Genomic DNA, 17676 nt, shown 5'->3' with positions numbered 1-17676 from the left:
TGGGAGTATTTTTGCAATCCCCTTTGCCCATGAGTAATACTAATAACCATAATAATGGCAGCTGTCATTCACTGAGAGCTTACTATATGCCAGGCTCTTTATGTATATCACCTCATTTAATGCTCAACTCAACCGCAGGATATGGGGGTTACCCATCTTTCCTAGATGAGGAAACTTGGGCTCAGAAAAGTTAAATAACCTCCAGAAAAGTAGAATGCCAACTCAGGCATCTGTCTGACTTCCATCACCTCTCCTAGGTTGTTCTAGGGGACCTTTCATCTGGACCTCTGTCTGAACTCAAAATATGTCTAATTGAGCACCCCCAAATGAATAGTTTCTCTATGGTCATGGCTGGAGATAGTGATAGCCGGCTTTCAGCAGCTTGTGTGTATAAGAGATACGTATTTTACCATAAAGGTCTTTTTCCATCGGGGGAGAATAGGTTTTGGAAAGAGTTCCTAAACCCACCCTTTGGGGTCTTTGCAATACTTTCAAGGGACTTCTCTGGAGGCAGGGCTCGAATACCAGGCCCTGGACCAAGTTGAGGACTAGCTACAACAAGGACAGGGTGGAAGCAGCTTTCCATAAGACACACCCACCAGTGTGCTGTGTCAGTTTACCATTGCCATGGCAACACCCTGGAGTTACTGCCCCTTTCCATGGCAATGACCTGATGACCCAGGAGTTACTACCTTTTCTCTAGAAATTTATGCATAAACCACCCTCTAATCTACATGTCATTAAAAATGGGTATAAATATGACTGCAAAACTGCCCCGAGTTGCTACCCTCAGCACACTGCCTGTGGGGTAGCCCTGCTCTGCTGGAGCAGTCACGGGGCCGTAACACCACTGGAGCTGCAACACTGCCGCTTCAATAGAGCTGTTTTCTTCTACCCTGCCAGCGGCTTGCCCTTGAGTTCTTTCCTGGGTGAAGCCAAGAACCCTGGCGGGCCAAGCCCTACTTTGGGGCTTGCCTGTCCTGCATCGATTGTAAGTTCCAGGATGCCTCCCATCTGCCAGCCATGGTAGCTCCTGCCTCTGTCTCAACTTCTCCTCTTGGTTCTGTGAATGCCTCTTAGCTGAGAAAGATTTCCAATAAACTGGACCTGACATTTTGAAAGTCTGAAGTTGGTAATTGGGCCTTTGTTCTGCCAGGTTCAGGCTGTGCTGAGGTGCACTTCTCAGCTTGATTCTTTCTTCCTAAACCTCAGGCTCATCCAAGATGCCTTGGCCTGCTGATAATTTGCATCCTTAGGGTAGGAGGCCAGCAGAAACCAGAAATTGCAGAGAGGGCTGCTTCTGGGATGCTGCCTTTGAGCATGTGGGGGCCGTAGGGGGATTCTCAAAACTGAGTTTCCTATCTGGGGTCCATTCTCCTCACCAGGGAAGGGGCACATGGATGGGCTTCAAAAGGTTCCTGAGCCTCCCGAAATTGTATGCAAAAGTTTGCCATTGAACTTTTCAGTGGAGAGGGTCTGAAATTTTCATCTGATTCTTAATAATGTTGAGAACCCTAAAGAACTCAAGAATCACTAGTCTAAAAATCAGGGATTGGAGAATTGGGAAGAGCTAGAGGCAACAGCAGTGTTGACTCTGGAGAAGAACAAGAGGATGAAATGGATCTTGAGTAACTGATGTTTTGTTTTGGCAGCAAGACTGTTTATGAACAATGCCAGTGTTCCCTGTACTTAATCTGTATTGTTGCACTCAACCCTCATGATAGCCCTTTGAAGGAGACATTGCATTCTCGCTTTGCAGACAAGGAAATGGGGTGCTTGAGGGGGTTAGACGACTTACCTAAAGTCACGCAGCTAAGAATGGTGGAGTTTGGATTCAAATATGGTTTTATTTACCTTCAGAGGACAGATAAGATATGCAGCACAGGAAGCTAATTAGAAGTAGGGAGAAACTTTTTCCACACAGTTGACTATATGCTGAAATGGTAACAAAGAGTTGTAAAGTTTAACTACTCCTAGAGATTTTATTTTATTATTTTATATATATTTTTTGAGACAGAGTCTCACTCTGTTGTCCAGGCTGGAGTTCAGTGGCGCTATCTTGGCTCACTGCAACTGCCATCTCCCAGGCTCAAGTGATCTTTCCACTTCACCCTCCCGAGTAGCTGGAATTATAGGCACATGCCACCATACACAGCTAATTTTTTGTGATTTCTTAAAATAGAGATGGGATTTTGCCATGTTGACCAGGCTGGTCTTGAATGCCTGACCTCAAGTGATCCACCTGCGTTGGCCTCCCAAAGTGCTGGGATTACAGGCATGAGCCACCGCGCCCGCCTACTCCTAGAGATTTTAAGTAACTTCTTTCATTTTATAGCGCTCAAGTAGTACAATGTAAATTACTTTATTCAGGTCTTCCTAACAACCTGTCAAATGTATAAGGTAAATATTATTTCCTGCATTCTGCAGTGACACAGACTTCCCAGTATACTGCAAGGAGGAAGCAGCAGCTCCCTGCTGCCCAGCCCGAGATGCAGCTGCTGAGCTACAATTAGCTGGAGGCTGGAGGCTGGAGGCTGGACCTGAGAGCCTCTGAGAATCCCTTCTGGCTCAAGAGAGCCATCATTTAAACACTGGTTTCACTTGTAGGGGAGTCTCAACAATCAGTGACGTCTGTTGTTTTGAGTTTTCCTCCTAAAGTCCTTTTCTTTCTGCAAGATAAAAGAGAATTTCTTGGGGGGAAAAAAAAAAGAAAACTTTTTTTGTTAACACCCGAGTTATCATAAGGATTCAGTAAAACCCAACATCAGAGAGACACAGGTGGTGGTGACTAACATGAGCCAACACAAGCCAAGAGCACCAGCACCCAGTACACAAACCCCCATCACAGGCCCAGCAAGTTCAATGCAGCTCTGGTTTGGGAGGTTTTAGGAGCAAGCAGCGGTTTTATTTCTAACCACTGACTTATGGAAAGATTGAGCTTCAGTTTGTGTGTGTGTTGGGGGTGGGGGGTGGTGTGGGGAGGTGTGGGGGGACAGGACCAGGTCCTGGGGGAGGTGAGTAGGGTACAAAACATAAGTGAAGCAGCATAATTGTCTGGGGTAAATACCTGGGGTTCGTCATTTGGCGCCAAGAAGATTAGGGACACGGACACACGTGGATGGGTTAAGGAGCAGAAAGTCTAATAGGCAGAAGAAAGGAGAGAGAGGGACATCTGGGCATCTGAAAGGGAAAAGCTGGCCTGAGGCAGACCACAGCAGATTTTATAGGCAGGCTTGTGCAGGTGGTGTCTGATTTACATAGGGCCCACAGATTAGTTCCACAAGGTGTGACATTTACATAGCATGAGGTGAAAGGCTGGTAGCCCCACCCTAATCTTATTATGCAAATGGACTTTCCACTTGGCCAGGATCTTGCCTGCTCCTTATTGTACATGTGGCTGGCAAAGAGACAGGAAGATGGAGCCAAATTTTGATCATGCCTAGTCCCAGGTAGCCTATTCCTATTGGCATAACTGCCAGCATTCATCTGTGCAAACTTCCAGCTTCCCTTTCTATGTCTGCAGCTTGATTTTACAGGCTGCTCTTTGTTAGAAAAGAAAATGATTTTGGGGCTGCTTTTCATTAAAAGGAAAACCTTAGTGAGGACTTCCTTACCCTCACTATCTGCCTAAATAATTTGTTTTTAACTCCTACATCTTAAGGCAGCACCCACTCTCAGAATTGCTCCTGTGTGGGGTCAGCCCTGAGAATGGTACCTCTTTATATTTTTCATCCTCTAAGCCTCACTCACCGCCAGCTGGGCCTGGGCCTGAGCAATGGGGTTGGGCCTTCTCATTAAAGACATTTAAAGTCCCTGTCTCCTAGCTCATAACAGTCAATGAACAGAATGCTTATTTAAATATTCTCTTCCCTCTAAAAGGAACAGTTGGGGTGCTGCAGGTGCATATGGAGTGAGCATATGTAGGGGTCTGTCCTTCAGCTAAACACCACTCCATGCTCTGGTGGGTGTGAACGCCCCCCAGTGGGTGGAACTGTTCCTATGATTAGTCATATTTTGTTTAATTTTTACTCCTGATGGATCACTGGTTGAAGAGAGGAAGTATAAGGAACACTCGCGTTGAAATTAAAAAAAGACAATGAGAATTGTTTGCCTCACAATCACCTTGAACAAATCAGCAAGCTGCATGTAGCTACTCGAAATTCTCATATAGCATATCAACGTGTCTCTAGTACTTCAAAAACCAATAATAAAAAAGAAAAAGTGCATTTCATTTTGGTTTTTCATTTATTGGGAATAAATATTATGCATGAAGGTTTTGTTTGCAGACGAGATGCTTGAAAGTAGCAGACTGAAAGCTTCTCTTTTATCTCCTTTAGAAATAAAATATGAAATATTTTAAGAAGAAAGACTAGTTCATTCTTTAAAGTGCAAAATTTAATAATTTCAATCATCTGCTCATCAGAGCAGTTTTTGATGCTGTAATATCTAGTCAAAATTTTAGTACGTGTTCCAGCCCCAAACCAAGACTAAGATGGTGTTTTAAATTTCTGAGGGAATTTCTGAGTCATCCTTCTGTGAAAAGACTGGAATGTGCGGGTGTGAAAGAAAGAGTCTAAGCTTTGGAGCCAGAGAGAACTGACTTGGGAATCCTCCTGAACCATGCCACACCACAGGAATCCTTCCGGACCACACCAATCCTGCTGCTCTTGTAGCTTTGGTTTCCACATCTGCAACAAACAGCCTGGGAAGCTTGAGTGCACATGCCATGAGCTTACTAGATGTGATCTCTCCATGGTTGGCAACTTTTAGTCATTTATGTTTGGGTTCCATTCTTCCTTGACAACCGATTTAATTGCTACTCCACCCCCATGCCCAAAACTGCCTCCTGCCACATTTCGTTTTTATTATAGTCATAGCACTATTGCTGCCTGATGGTATCTTATTCATTTACTTATTTTATTTATTTATGTTTTTTGAGACAGGGTCTTGCTCTGTCACCCAAGCTGGAGTGCAATGGCAGGATCTCAGCTCACTGCAACCTCTGCATCCCAGGCTCAAATGATCCTCTTGCCTCAGCATCCAAAGTAGCTGGGACTACAGGCACGTGCCACCATGCCAGGCTAATTTTTGTATTTTTTTGTAGAGGCAGAGTTTTGCCATCCTGCCCAGGCTGGTCTCGAACTCCTGGACTCAAGCTATCTGCCTGCTTCAGCCTTTCAAAGTGCTGGGATTATAGGTGTGAGCCAATGCACCTGGCCTCTCATTCATTTATCTGTTTATTTATTTATTTGTTTGTTTTACTGCCTGCTGCCCTTGCTGGAATGTGAAGTCTCAGGAATCTCACCCAGAAAACCTCTTTTTCTTTCTTTCTTTCTTTTATCATTGCCTCTCCTGTGTTTAGAATAGCCCAGATCTAATACATGCTTAATAAAGCTTTGTTGAATGAATGTTAAATGACTTTCTCTTTTCTCTGTTTCATAACTGGCTGTGACAGTCATTTCATCTGTCCATGTCTCTGTTACTTCATTTGTCACAGAAGCACATTGTTCTAGATCAGCAGTCGTCAAACTATACACAGCCCATGGGTGGAATCTGGCACACCACCTGTTTTTGTGTATAAAGTTTTATTGAAACACAGCCATGCTCACTTGGTTACATATTGCTGCAGCTGCTTTTGCACCCCAACTGCGGGGCTGAGTAGTTGTGGAGATGATATAGCTTGAAAGCCTAAAATATTTACTATCTGCCCCTTTGCAGAAAAGTTTGCTAATTCTTGGTCTGGTTGAACTCTGAGTTGTTTATACTCCTGATACGTTTAATTGTCTCTGAAATACTCACATGAGGTTTACTGCTCTGTGTAATAGCAAACAGCTAATTGATTTTCTGGAACTTCTTTGAAGTTTTGTACTAGGCCATGAATTGACTTTGTTTGGTTTTGAACTTTACACTAATGGTTCATTCATTGCTCCATTACTTTCCAGCCTTCTTCCAAAAAGGACTTAAACTCTAAATACTATAATTGCTGTCACCTTGAGATTTGCTTTAACTTTTTTTTCTGCCACCAGAAATTTCAATTCTAGGATGGAATTGCCTTAATACTGCACTTAGAGTGTTCTTGGCTTTGAAATCAATAAATGTTTCTAGCTGGTATTGCCCCAATTTCAATGTCACAAAACATCAGCTGAGAACTGGAGGTGGAGAAGGAGGGTGCAGGTTCCTTATTTCTCCAAGGAGTCTCTTCCCTTTTTAAGCTCCCTTCCCACATGGTTTCACAAAGGACTGTGTTTCAGAAGAGAGGCAGTGTGGTATGATAGAAAGAACACCGAGTTTGGCATCAGAGAGATTTTAGTTCACATTCTATATTTGCCACATTCTAGTTATATGATTTGGGATTAGTAATAGAACCTTTCTGTGCCTCAGTTTCCTCATCTGTAAAGTGGAGATAGATTGACACCTCATAAAGCAGGGAGAGTAACTGGTCATTTGATAAATATTATCTGAGCACTTGTGATGTAGACACCAGGCATTATTCTGGGCAGAATAGACATGTCCCTGCTTTCATGGAGCTTATGTTCTGGGAGCAGGACGTTGTTGGCAAATAAGCAAACAAGTATTTATTATAATGGTGAACGCAATGAAGAAAAATAAAGTAGAGTAAAGGGATGAAGGGTAATGGAAGAGGACTATTTAATGTAGTGGGATGGTCAGGGAAGCCCGCTTAAGGAGGTGACATTTGAGAAGAGACCTGAAGGAAGTGAGGGAAGAGACACAGGAATCTCTGGGGGAGCAAATCTGGAGCATCAGAGAGGCAGAATCTACAAAGGCCCTGAAGACTCAGCGTGTGTGGTATGTTCAAAGAAGACATGTAGGCCAGGGTAGCTGGAGCTGAGGAAGCGGGTAGCATGGGAGGCTGGAGGAACAGCCAGGGTTGGGGCTGTGAAGAGAACCCAGGATTTTGTTCTAAAGGTAGTGGGATGCCAATGGAGAGCTTCGAGTAGGGATGTAACAGGATCTGATGTATGCTTTAAAACAATTCTGGGGCCAGACATGGTGGCTCATGCCTGCAATCCCAACACTTTGGAAGGCCAAGGCAGGAGGATCACTTAAGCCTAAGAGTTCAAGACCAGCCTGGGCAACATAACAAGACCCCTACCTCTACAAAAAATTTAAGAAGTATCCAGGCATGGTGCTATGCATCTATAGTTCCAGTACATGGGAGGCTGAGGCAGGAGGATCCAATGAGTCCAGGAGCTACAAGCTGCAGTGAGCTGTGATCACACCATTGCACTCCAGCCTGGGTGACAGAGTGAGACCTTGTCTCTAATTAAAAAAAAAAAAAAATGAAAGAAAGAAAAAGAAAAGAAACTCTGGCTGTCGTGTGAAGAGTAAACTGTGAACTAAAATTTTAAAGATGGCTGTTATATTTTTTTTGCTCATGGTAGACTCACAATAAATAATACATACCCCAGAACCATTTAGAGAGAATTACCTGGTGCTGTCGTAAGACAATTTGACAGTAGTTGTGAAAATGACCGCATTGCTGAAAGGTGGCAGAAAGAGAGGAACTTCCAACTGATCACTGCCCTAGCAGGTTCGGGGCTCAGGTGCAGGCCAGTCCTGTCTGGATGCAAGGGACGGAATCCTGCCTCTGGCTAGTGCTCTATCTTTCATGGCTGATGAGACTATCCAGCCTTCCCCCTGTCAGCCTTTAGTAGCAATTAGAGGCACTCAGGTTGGGCTGGACTACATTTGTCACATTTGAAATTGGATCATAGAAAGGAGAGGTGATTACAAGTGCTTTAGAAAGACCAAACACCATTAAGCCTCCCAGATCTGCTGTTTGGAAAGCCCTCAGCCCAGGCTGTTAAGAGTGGGAGGGGAGTTCTCAAAGGAAGGACTAAAGGCATGACAAAGCAGAGTGTGGGATTACAATAATTGTATGAGTTTAAAAAATCAGGACTCAGAGAGAGTGGGAACCAGCTGCCCTGTGCCCTCAATTATGCCAGCACCTAAGGGGGATTGTGTGTGTGTGTGTGTGGGGTGGGGAGGGCAGTGTTACTATCTGGCCACAAGTTCACTCCAAGTGACCAGCCTGCTGTGGCATCAGTTCAGCCCAGGTCTGGGAGGAGTCACTTCTCCTTCCTCCCTGAGAGGGCCACATGCTCAGCCTTCCGTCTCCTCTGTGTAGAGATCATGGCCACATCTGACTTCAGAGTGCCTGTGGGTGGCTAGCTGGCTGTCTTCTGCCCTTGAAGTCCCTGCTGAGAATGGGTGGGTGGCAGTTCCAGTAGGGTGACCAACTGCCCTGGTTTGCCTGGGATTGACAGATTTCCTTGGGTGTGAGGTTTTCAGTGCTAAAACTGGGCAAGTCCTGGGCAAACCAAACAAGTTAGTCACCCTGGGGGGCTGCCTAGACTAAGGGTTCATTGACAGTGGGAGCTGGGTGGTGTTTTTAAAACCACAGATAGAATTACATGCCATACAATTCATTCATTTCAAGGGTGTAATTCAAGGTCTGGTGTTTTTTAAACCACTGACAGAATGACATGCCATACCATTCATTCATTTCAAGGGTGTAATTCAATGATCTTTAGTACATTCACAGAGTTGTGAAACCATCATTACAATCAATTTTGGAATATTTTCATTGTTCCCAAAAGGAATGCCTTCCTCTTTAGCAGTCCCTGCCTATTGCTGACCAATAATCCTCCTGCCCCCTCCCCAGACCTACACCACCATTAATCTTCTTTGTATCTTTATACATTTGACTATTCTGGATATTTCATGTAGATGGAATCATATAATATGTAGTCTTTTATGACGAGCTTCTTCTGCTTAACATAATGTTTGCAAGGCACTTTCACGTCTTAACATGTATCAGTACTTCATTCCTTTTTATTGCTGAGTAACATTCCATTGTATTGATATACTGCATTGACTTATCCATTCATCAGTTGTTGGATATTGGTATTGTTTCTACTTTTTTTTAATTGGGAAGAATGCTGCTATATTATTCACGTGCAACTGTTTGTATGGACAGGAGTGAAATTTTTTTTGTATAGGCAGGAGTGAAATTTCTGGGTTATATGATACCTCTTTTGGACCTTCAGTCCCAAAGTGACTGAAGTGCCATGTACATTCTCACTGGCAGTGTCTCAGGCTCTCCTCACCCTCACCAACATGTGTTATTCTCTGTTGTTTTTATTATGGCCACCCTAGTGGGTGTTAAGCGGTATCTCATTGTGGTTTTGATTTTCCTGGTGGCTAATAATTGGGGGCTGTGCTTTATTCCTACAGATTCCAGGCTTCCAAGATAGAAATTCTAATTTAAGGAGTATAGGATGGCACTTAGTAAGATGTATCCTTATTTTTTTTCCTCATTGACCAACATTTTAAAAGCCTTTTTAAAAATAAAATTTATTTTTGCTTTCTTCCCACAATTAATTTAGTAAGGTGATTCTAATTTATGCTAGTCCCCCTTTACCCTTGGGGGTATGTACATTCTAAGACCCCCCAGTGGATGCCTGAAACTGCAGATGGTACCGAATCCTATATATACTATGTTTTTTCTTATAAGTTCGTAGGTACCTATGATAAAGTTTAACTAAGCACTTATTATGCACAAACTTTTGCAGTTTGAGGTACGACAGCAAAACTAGCATGTCTGAGCACTTGGCATACTGGCTGGGGCAAACTTCATGCCTAACACATGACAGTTGAATTCTAAGTACTAGAATGAATCACATCAGGTTCCCATTGCTAGAGAAAGCCTGTGTGTACCTTCAGAGCTGAGGGTCTTCAGTGGGTTTAAGAAAGCATCTGCTGGGTAGCTGGGCATTGTGGTTCACGCCTGTAATCCCAGCACTTTGGGAGGCTGAGGTGGGTGGATCACGAGGTCAGGAGATCAAGACCATCCTGGCCAACATGCTGAAACCCCATCTGTACTAAAAATACAAAAATTAGCCAGGTGTGGTGGCGTGTGCCTGTAGTCCCAGCTACTCAGGAGGCTGAGGCAGGAGAATCACTTGAACCTGGGAGGCAGAGGTTGCAGTGAGCCAAGATTGCACCACTGCACTCCAGCCTGGGCAACAGAGCGAGACTCTGTCTCAGAAAAAAAAAAAAAAAAGCATCTGCTGGGTATATACTGGGGGTCGAGACAGACATGAAGGGGCTTTCCTCACTAGTATGAGACATGCTTTTGTCATTCAAAGAGCCTGTGCTTTGATGCCAGGCACATGTGGATTCAAATCTCCCCAGTGAGGCCCAAGCCTTCACTCTAGGTGAGAAAAGTAGCAAAATAGTGAGATTTGAGGCCACAAAGACAACAAAGGGCCAGGATGTAGAGGACCGTGTATGGTATACTTAGTTTGGGTTTTATCCCAGTGGTTTGGTCCTGTAGTCAGGGCAGTGATGCAGGCAGGTTTGCATATTAGAAACAGCCTACTGGCATCAGCATGGAGAGCAGATCACACCCAGAGCCAGTAGGATAAGTGGGAAGGTGGGATTCAGGCAATAGTTGAGGGAGGCTGGGTGGAGGCAGCAGGAGAGGATAGGAGTGGTGGGGATTTACACATTTCTGGAAAGTGACTCTTACCACTCTGTGGGGCAGGGGCTTCTTTGCAAGTCTGATGAAACCCAAAGACCTTTCCCCAGAAATAAAGTGCACAAAATTTAGTATACAATCTTAAGGGTGGCATGAGCACTGCTTAGAGCCTAAGATTGCCCTTATCTCAGCTTAGCCACTGCTTTGCTGGTTTACTGTCAGCAAAGGAGCCTACACCAGATGATCCACAACTTCCTCTCCTGTCCGGAGGGTCTTTGCCTTCCAGTAGTGCTTGGGAATCTTCCCTGTGGTGGGCACGTCTGGAAGACCTAGGGAAGTGAGTCAGGATGGAACGCAAGGCTGATGATGTTGGAAACCCAAAGGTAGGAACTATTTTGTTTGCCTTGTGGTTTTTACTGAATTATCTAGGAAGAAAAATGCACAAAATATATTTCCCATCTTATAAATAATGCATCTGACAGAGGTGGCCCAGAGAATTATCACCTGCTGTCTGGCTTCATGTTTGTTTATAACATTCTCAAGAGTTTGAATTATTTCAGAACTCAAATTCAAGCATTTGGCTGAAAATTTTGGTTTGGTTTATAGTCATTGTATCCCTCCAAAAGGAATTACTCTCCACATGCTTCCTGGCTGTCCCTCTTGCTCATGCCTACGTATGCTGGGGCTGGGAAGATGAAGATTCCCCCAAGATCCTGGGTCATTAATTCCTGCCAAGGGTGGTGAAGTTCCTGGGAGGACCAGTGGTACTGAGGAAACAGATCCTTTGGGACCCAGCTTTTGTCTGAGAGTAACGAGGGTGACTTCAAGTGTTTTAGGCAAAGCTTTTTGCTTTTCAGAGGTTTCACCCACTGAAAAATGTAGGGGTGGAATAGAGCTTTAGAATGCCTTTAGCACTAGCATTTCATAATATAAGGGGCTTTGCTCCTAGCTTTCCTTGGTTTCTTTACGACAATGATTCTCCAAACTGATTATTAGCCCAAGCCAGGCTGGCTGGATAAGGTTCATCTGGGAGGTTATCAAAAATACAGATTCCAGGCTTCCAGGATAGAAATTCTAATTTAAGGAGTGTAGGATGGAACCTAGTAAGGTGTATTCTTATTTTTTTCTTCATTGACTAATGTTTTAAAAACCTTTTTAAAAATAAAACTTCTTTTTGCTTTCTTCCCCCAACTAATTTAGTAAGGTGACTCTGATGTACACTAGTTCCCTTTATCCTTGGGGGTACATATATTCTAAGACCCCAGTGGATGCCTGAAACTGCAGATAGTATCGAACCCTATATATACTATGTTTTTTCTTATAAGTATGTAGGTACCTATGATAAAGTTTAACTAACCACTTATTATGCACAAACTTTTGCAGTTTGAGGTGCGACAGCAAAACTAGCATGAATTTCTTTTTCCTTTTTCACATTTTCAAAGATAGACTTGTTCTTACTATAGATCTTTGCAACCTCAGCCTACGATTTTTTTCTTTCCTTATTAAGTTGAGAACTTTCACCTTTTCGCTTAAAGGAAGCACTTTACAGCTTTTCTTTGGCATATCTGAATTGACAGCATCATTACTCTTGTACTTCGGGCCATAGAGTAAAATAAGGATGACTTGGACACAAGCACTGTGATACTGTGACGGTCAATCTGGGAACCAGGGGGTGGGCTGCAGGGGTTAGTGTAGTCCTGGGTGGGACAGAAAGGGACAGCATGAGTTTTCATCATGTTTCTCAGAATGATGCATGATTTAAAACTTAGGAATGACATTTCTGGAATTTTCCATTTAATATTTTCAGACCTCGGTTGACTGCAAGTAACTGAAACCTTGCCTAGTGAAACCATGGATGAAGGGGGACTGCTGTATATGCAGGTTTGGGAGATATGTTTTTAGGTAAACATTAGTATAGTTGCATTCAATTTAATAAACATTTATGAAGTACCTAGAATATGCAAGATGTTTTGCCCAATCAGATGAAAAAGGTACTATTTCTGCTTTAGTTCATAGTCTGGTAATGAAGGAACACAGGTAAAAACTAGTTATACCTGTGAGCAGTGCCTTAATAAATATATATACCAAACACAGAGAGGCAAATGATTAAAACAGGCTGGAAATGACAAGACAGGTGACCAGGCAAGTAAATAAATGAATCCAGGGTTAGAAGGAGTGATGCTGTCTGGTCACATAACTTGCTCTCTGTGTTCCAAGACCTCATTCTGGATAATGGCTTGTTTTTCATTAAAACAACACCAACAGTTTAACAGGCACCCAAACACTGAAATCATTCTAATTAAATCAAGGAAGACACAAAAATCACTGTGGTGATTTAGCATTATTCTGGAAATTCTTGCTGATCCACTGTGCACGAACTAGAATAGATCATATAATTTTGAAAGGAGGAGATGAAATTGTTATTATATATTGATGATCTGTTTGCATAGTAGAAAACTCATGAATAAATTGAAAAATGATGAAAAATAACATCACAATTTAGTAGCTGAAAATCTGAAACAGTATGAAAATCTGTAGTGACAGAAATCAGATCAGTTGTTGCCTGAGAATATGTGGGAGGGTTGGGAGGGAAAGATTACTGTAGGGCAGGAGGAAGGTTTGGGGGTAATAGATTTGGTCACTGTCCTCATGTGGGGATGGTTTTATAGGTGTAGACATGTCAAGCTTATCAAATTCACACTTTAAATATGTACTTTGATCACACACAAATAATTGCAGCAAATAAAATAAGGTGGTAGGGACAGATAAACAATCTCACATTGTTTATTGTAGCTCAATTATATACCATAAAGCTGTAAAAAATTAATATAGTTCCAATATATCAGCAATTACTAATAATTAGAAAACATAGTAAAAGTATAGCAAATAAAGTGTAAAAAAATAGCAAAAAATATAGTAGAATATACTAGAAAATATAGGAGAAAATTCCATTCATAATAGCAGTAAAACCCATAAAATACCTGGGATAAACACAAAAAGAAAGTGAGAATTTATTTAGAGAAAAGTACAAAAGTTTACTGGGAGTCATAAAAGAAGATTTGAATAAATGGAGAAGTATACTATGTTCCTGGAAGGAAAGACTGTCATAAAGGTGTCAATTCTTCCTAAGTTGCTTTGTACATTTAAAACAATGTGATCCAAAGGGACAAAGAGTTGTTTTCTCCTTTGGGGATGGCAGATGGGAGAAAGGGGTGGATAAACTTGACCAAATGAGGCAGCTGTGTGTGTTAACCATGCCGTTTATTTTCTGTATTCTTGACCTCTGAGGCCTTGCTGATCCTGGAGGGATTTCTCCTCCCAAGGTTAGCCAATTCCTCAAGATAATAAACAACATGGTTGAGAGGATGCTTTTAAGTGTAAACCAACCTGATCCAGAGTCTTCACACCAAATGACCTTCTTTATTGGACTCTCACACTCTGGGTCATTAACCACCCGCCCTCATCACCCCAGGGCCAGGTACTGGACAACTCAGGACAGTTCTTATGCTCCCAGAACCTGTGAAATTATTCAAAGTAGCCAATCCTAACCCTGCTTACCCTGCCCCACCCATTCCTTTCCACAGGAATCATGGTCAAGGCTCTTGCTCTTAGGCCCAGCTCTCCCTCTGCCTCCTGACCAACCCTGGTACTTCCCATGTGGCATCTCTGAGTATAATCAACTATTTTCAGTGGTGGTTGTTCCCTGATCTGTTGGCCTTGCCATACCTAAATAATAATAACACCCATACGAAAAGATGTTAGTAGGCAGAATTCTAAAAGTGGCACCTGGTTATTCAATCAGTTGAATCCAGACACTGCTGTGAAGGTGCTTTGCAGATGCAAATGAAGTCCCAAGTCAGCTGAACTTCCAATACAGAGATTATTTGAGTGAGCATGTTGCAATCAGGTGAGCCCTTTAAAAGGAGTGTTTTCTCTGGCCAGTGGCAGGAGAGAAAGTCTGAGACAGTTACGCTCGTATTGGTTTCTAGGAAGCAGCCAGTACCTATGCTATTGAGGGGCATGTGCCCAGGAACTGGTGAGCTTGGAAGAAGAGTCCAGCCTCAGATGAGAATTGTAGCCCCACTGACACCTTGATTTCAGCTTGTGAGGCCTAAGCAGTTCCATCTAACCTGGAGCCCAGATTCCTGATTAGTGGAACTGTGAGATAACAAACATGTATTATTTTACAGCTGCTAAGTTTTTGGTAATTTGTTATGGCAGCAAAATAAAATGAATAAGAAGGCAGCAAGAAGGGTGCCTCACAGGATGGTCTCTAAAGCCAGATGAGGTTTAGATATTCGCCTTGCCACTTACCAGATGTGTGACCTCACAGAAGTTATTTACATCTCAGTTTCCTCATCCGGAAAGTGCAGTAAGTATAGCACCTCCCTTATAGGTCTGCTGTGAGGATTACATGGTTAATGCATAGAAAGTGCTTAGAGCAGGCCTGGTGCATAGTGCATGCTATATTTGCTAAATGGCAAATTATCATATCTATAATTGTTTGCCATTTTTATGCCTCTAAATTTAGGTGGGAGAATAATCACTCAAAAATCACCAAGGAGAAAAAGTATAAAAGGTTACTGAGAGAACTGGTTCTATCAGATATTAAAAAGTGCTCATGCAGCCACAATAATTAAATCAGTATGGTTCAGGAATAGACTGATGATTCAATCGGATAGAATCAATAACCAGAGACATGCATGCACACTCACATATGCATTCATTTAACAAATATTCCTAGCGCACCTACGATGTGCCGGGTGCTGTTCTACACACTGGGGATCTGGCGGTAAAACAAAAGAAAAATGAAATTCATACAGATAAAGTCCTTGTTCTCAGGGATCTTATACCCTAAGAGGTAGGGCCAGATAGTAGGGAATTAAATATAGCATGTTACATGAGGGAATAAATGCTGTGAACAAAGCATTTATTCTGGTTATGAGGATATGAGGATATGAGGGATGGAGAGAAATGGAGAATGTTATTTTCAGTAGAGTGGCCAGAGGACACCTGTTGATAAGTTGACATTTGAACAGAGCTCTGAGGGAAGTGAATAAGGGAGTCAGATATCAAGGGGATGGGCATCCAAGCAGAAGGAGAGCAGGTGTCAAGGCCCTGTGGCAGGTGCAGCGCGACCTGTTCAAGGTCGGTGTGTTTGAACAGAATAAGAGAAGGAGTCTGGTGGCAAAGATGAGGCTAGAGATGTAGCCTCCTGTGAATATTTAACCAAAGGTTGCCAGATACAATCCAGGACACCAGTTAAGTTTGAAATTCAGTAGAAACAAGAAATAATTTTTTAGTGTATATTCCACGTAATATTTGGGATATACTTATACTAAAATTTATTTGTTATTTCTATGAAATTCCATTTTAACTGGATAGCTTGAAATTCTATGTGTTAATGCCAGCAATCCTAACTGGAAAAAATGATTATGATGTGTTAAATTTAAAAGTCATGATACAAAATTAGGTTGACAGTATGATCTCAATCATATTAAAATGTATAGATAAATGTCTGGAAAGGAATGTACTAAATCAAATGTTAACTCTGCTGCTTCTTAGGTGAGAGGCGAATGGGTAACATTTCAACTGTTTTCCTTCTTTGTAGGTTTCTTTAATTTCCACGTGCTCTACAGTTTGTTCGAATTAGTATGCAAAGTGCCTAGAAAAGTGCCCTTGGTAGCCATAGAATGAATACTTGTTGATTGTTTAATTATTAAATTCATCGTACATGTATTACTTTTAAATCAGGAAATCTGCAGTTTAACTGTGGGGAGCAGAGCCATAGTAAGTTCACTCTATATGGCCTCCAGAAAGGGGAAGGAGGAGTTTCACGGCTAGGAACCTTGGGTACGAACTATTGAGTGGATCCCAGAAGAAAGACGCTGGGTGCCTCCATCTGAGTCCTGCATGTGGATGCTGTAAGGGCCTCTACAACTGGGTAGGTCCCCTTCAGTTTGCATGAGCCTGCTTGAGGCTGCAAGAGTCCTGCATGGGGCTCTCCAATACTTTGAAAACAGTCTGAGCCAAGCACTCTTCTTCCTTTGTTCCTGGTTAAATGTCTGGCAGGGAACGAGGGCATTTCTATTCTCCCAAAAGCATCATAATGCATTCCAGGCCAGTCCCTAAAAAGTATTTGGCTTGAATGGACAAACCCCCTGGTGGCCTGTAGACTTGTCAACACCAGAGATTGGAGTGTGCTATTAACAAGCATAACACCTCAATAATTCATCCTCCTGTTGGCGACTGCAAGCTTCGAGAAATACCAACTTCACTCTCCATGTGTTCTGGCCCAGGTAAAGAAAAACAAACAAAAGAGCAAGAAGCCAGGATAGGGGATCTGCAGTGAAATGCTCTTTGATGTCTGGCTCTGAGGTTTTGAGGGAGAAAAGCCCCAGACATGTATCGATCAGTCTGACAATGTTGACAGGGCTTTGGGTTCTGTGTGTGTGGCTGTCTTCCCCACTGGGCTGTTCATTCAAGCCCCAAGTCAGTCCAGTGCCTGGCCCCTAACTGGCTGTACCCACATGTGTTTGTCAACCTCAGCTGAACTCTCCAGTTCAGTTCAGCTAGGCACTGAGGGTGCAGCCAGCAGATGGGCTCTCGGGATCTCACCATGCTCATGGAGCCTACCTGCCTCTTTGCCCTCGTATTATATCTTGCTCCCATCCCCCATGTGCCCCAGGTGCTGGCAAAGTCCGCCTTCTGACAGTTCCTTCAGCATGCCCAGCTCAGTCCTGTCTCAGGGCCATTGTGTCTGCTGTTTCCTCTGCCTGGAGTTCTCTTCCTTAGAGCTTTCCTAGAGTGGCACCTTCTCCTTGTGCAGCCCAAAGGTTCCCTCCATACCACCTTAGAGAGGTTACCACGGCCACCCTAGGATGCACTTCTTCCTTTGAATTCACTCTATAGTCTTTGTTTAGCACTGTGTCATTTGTGTCCCTTCCTCTGGAAGGTCAGCTCCATGACAGCAGAGGCCTTTTCTATCTTGCTAATAGCTTCTCCCCGGCACCTGGAGTGAGGCTTGATGCACCACAGGTGCTCAGGCTGTGTGGGCTGAACCTTCCCTAGCTGGGCTTTGCCCAGCCTCTAGGGGAGCTCTGATCTCTCTAGCTCTGCTCTCTCAGAGGGACAAATGTTTTCATATTAGCTTAGCCCATACGGGTTGACAT

Source organism: Pongo pygmaeus, chromosome 9, assembly GCF_028885625.2.
Source record: "Pongo pygmaeus isolate AG05252 chromosome 9, NHGRI_mPonPyg2-v2.0_pri, whole genome shotgun sequence".
Taxonomy (NCBI): Eukaryota; Metazoa; Chordata; class Mammalia; order Primates; family Hominidae; genus Pongo; species Pongo pygmaeus.
The sequence above is the reverse complement of the archived record's forward strand: the minus strand, read 5'-3'. Positions refer to the sequence as shown.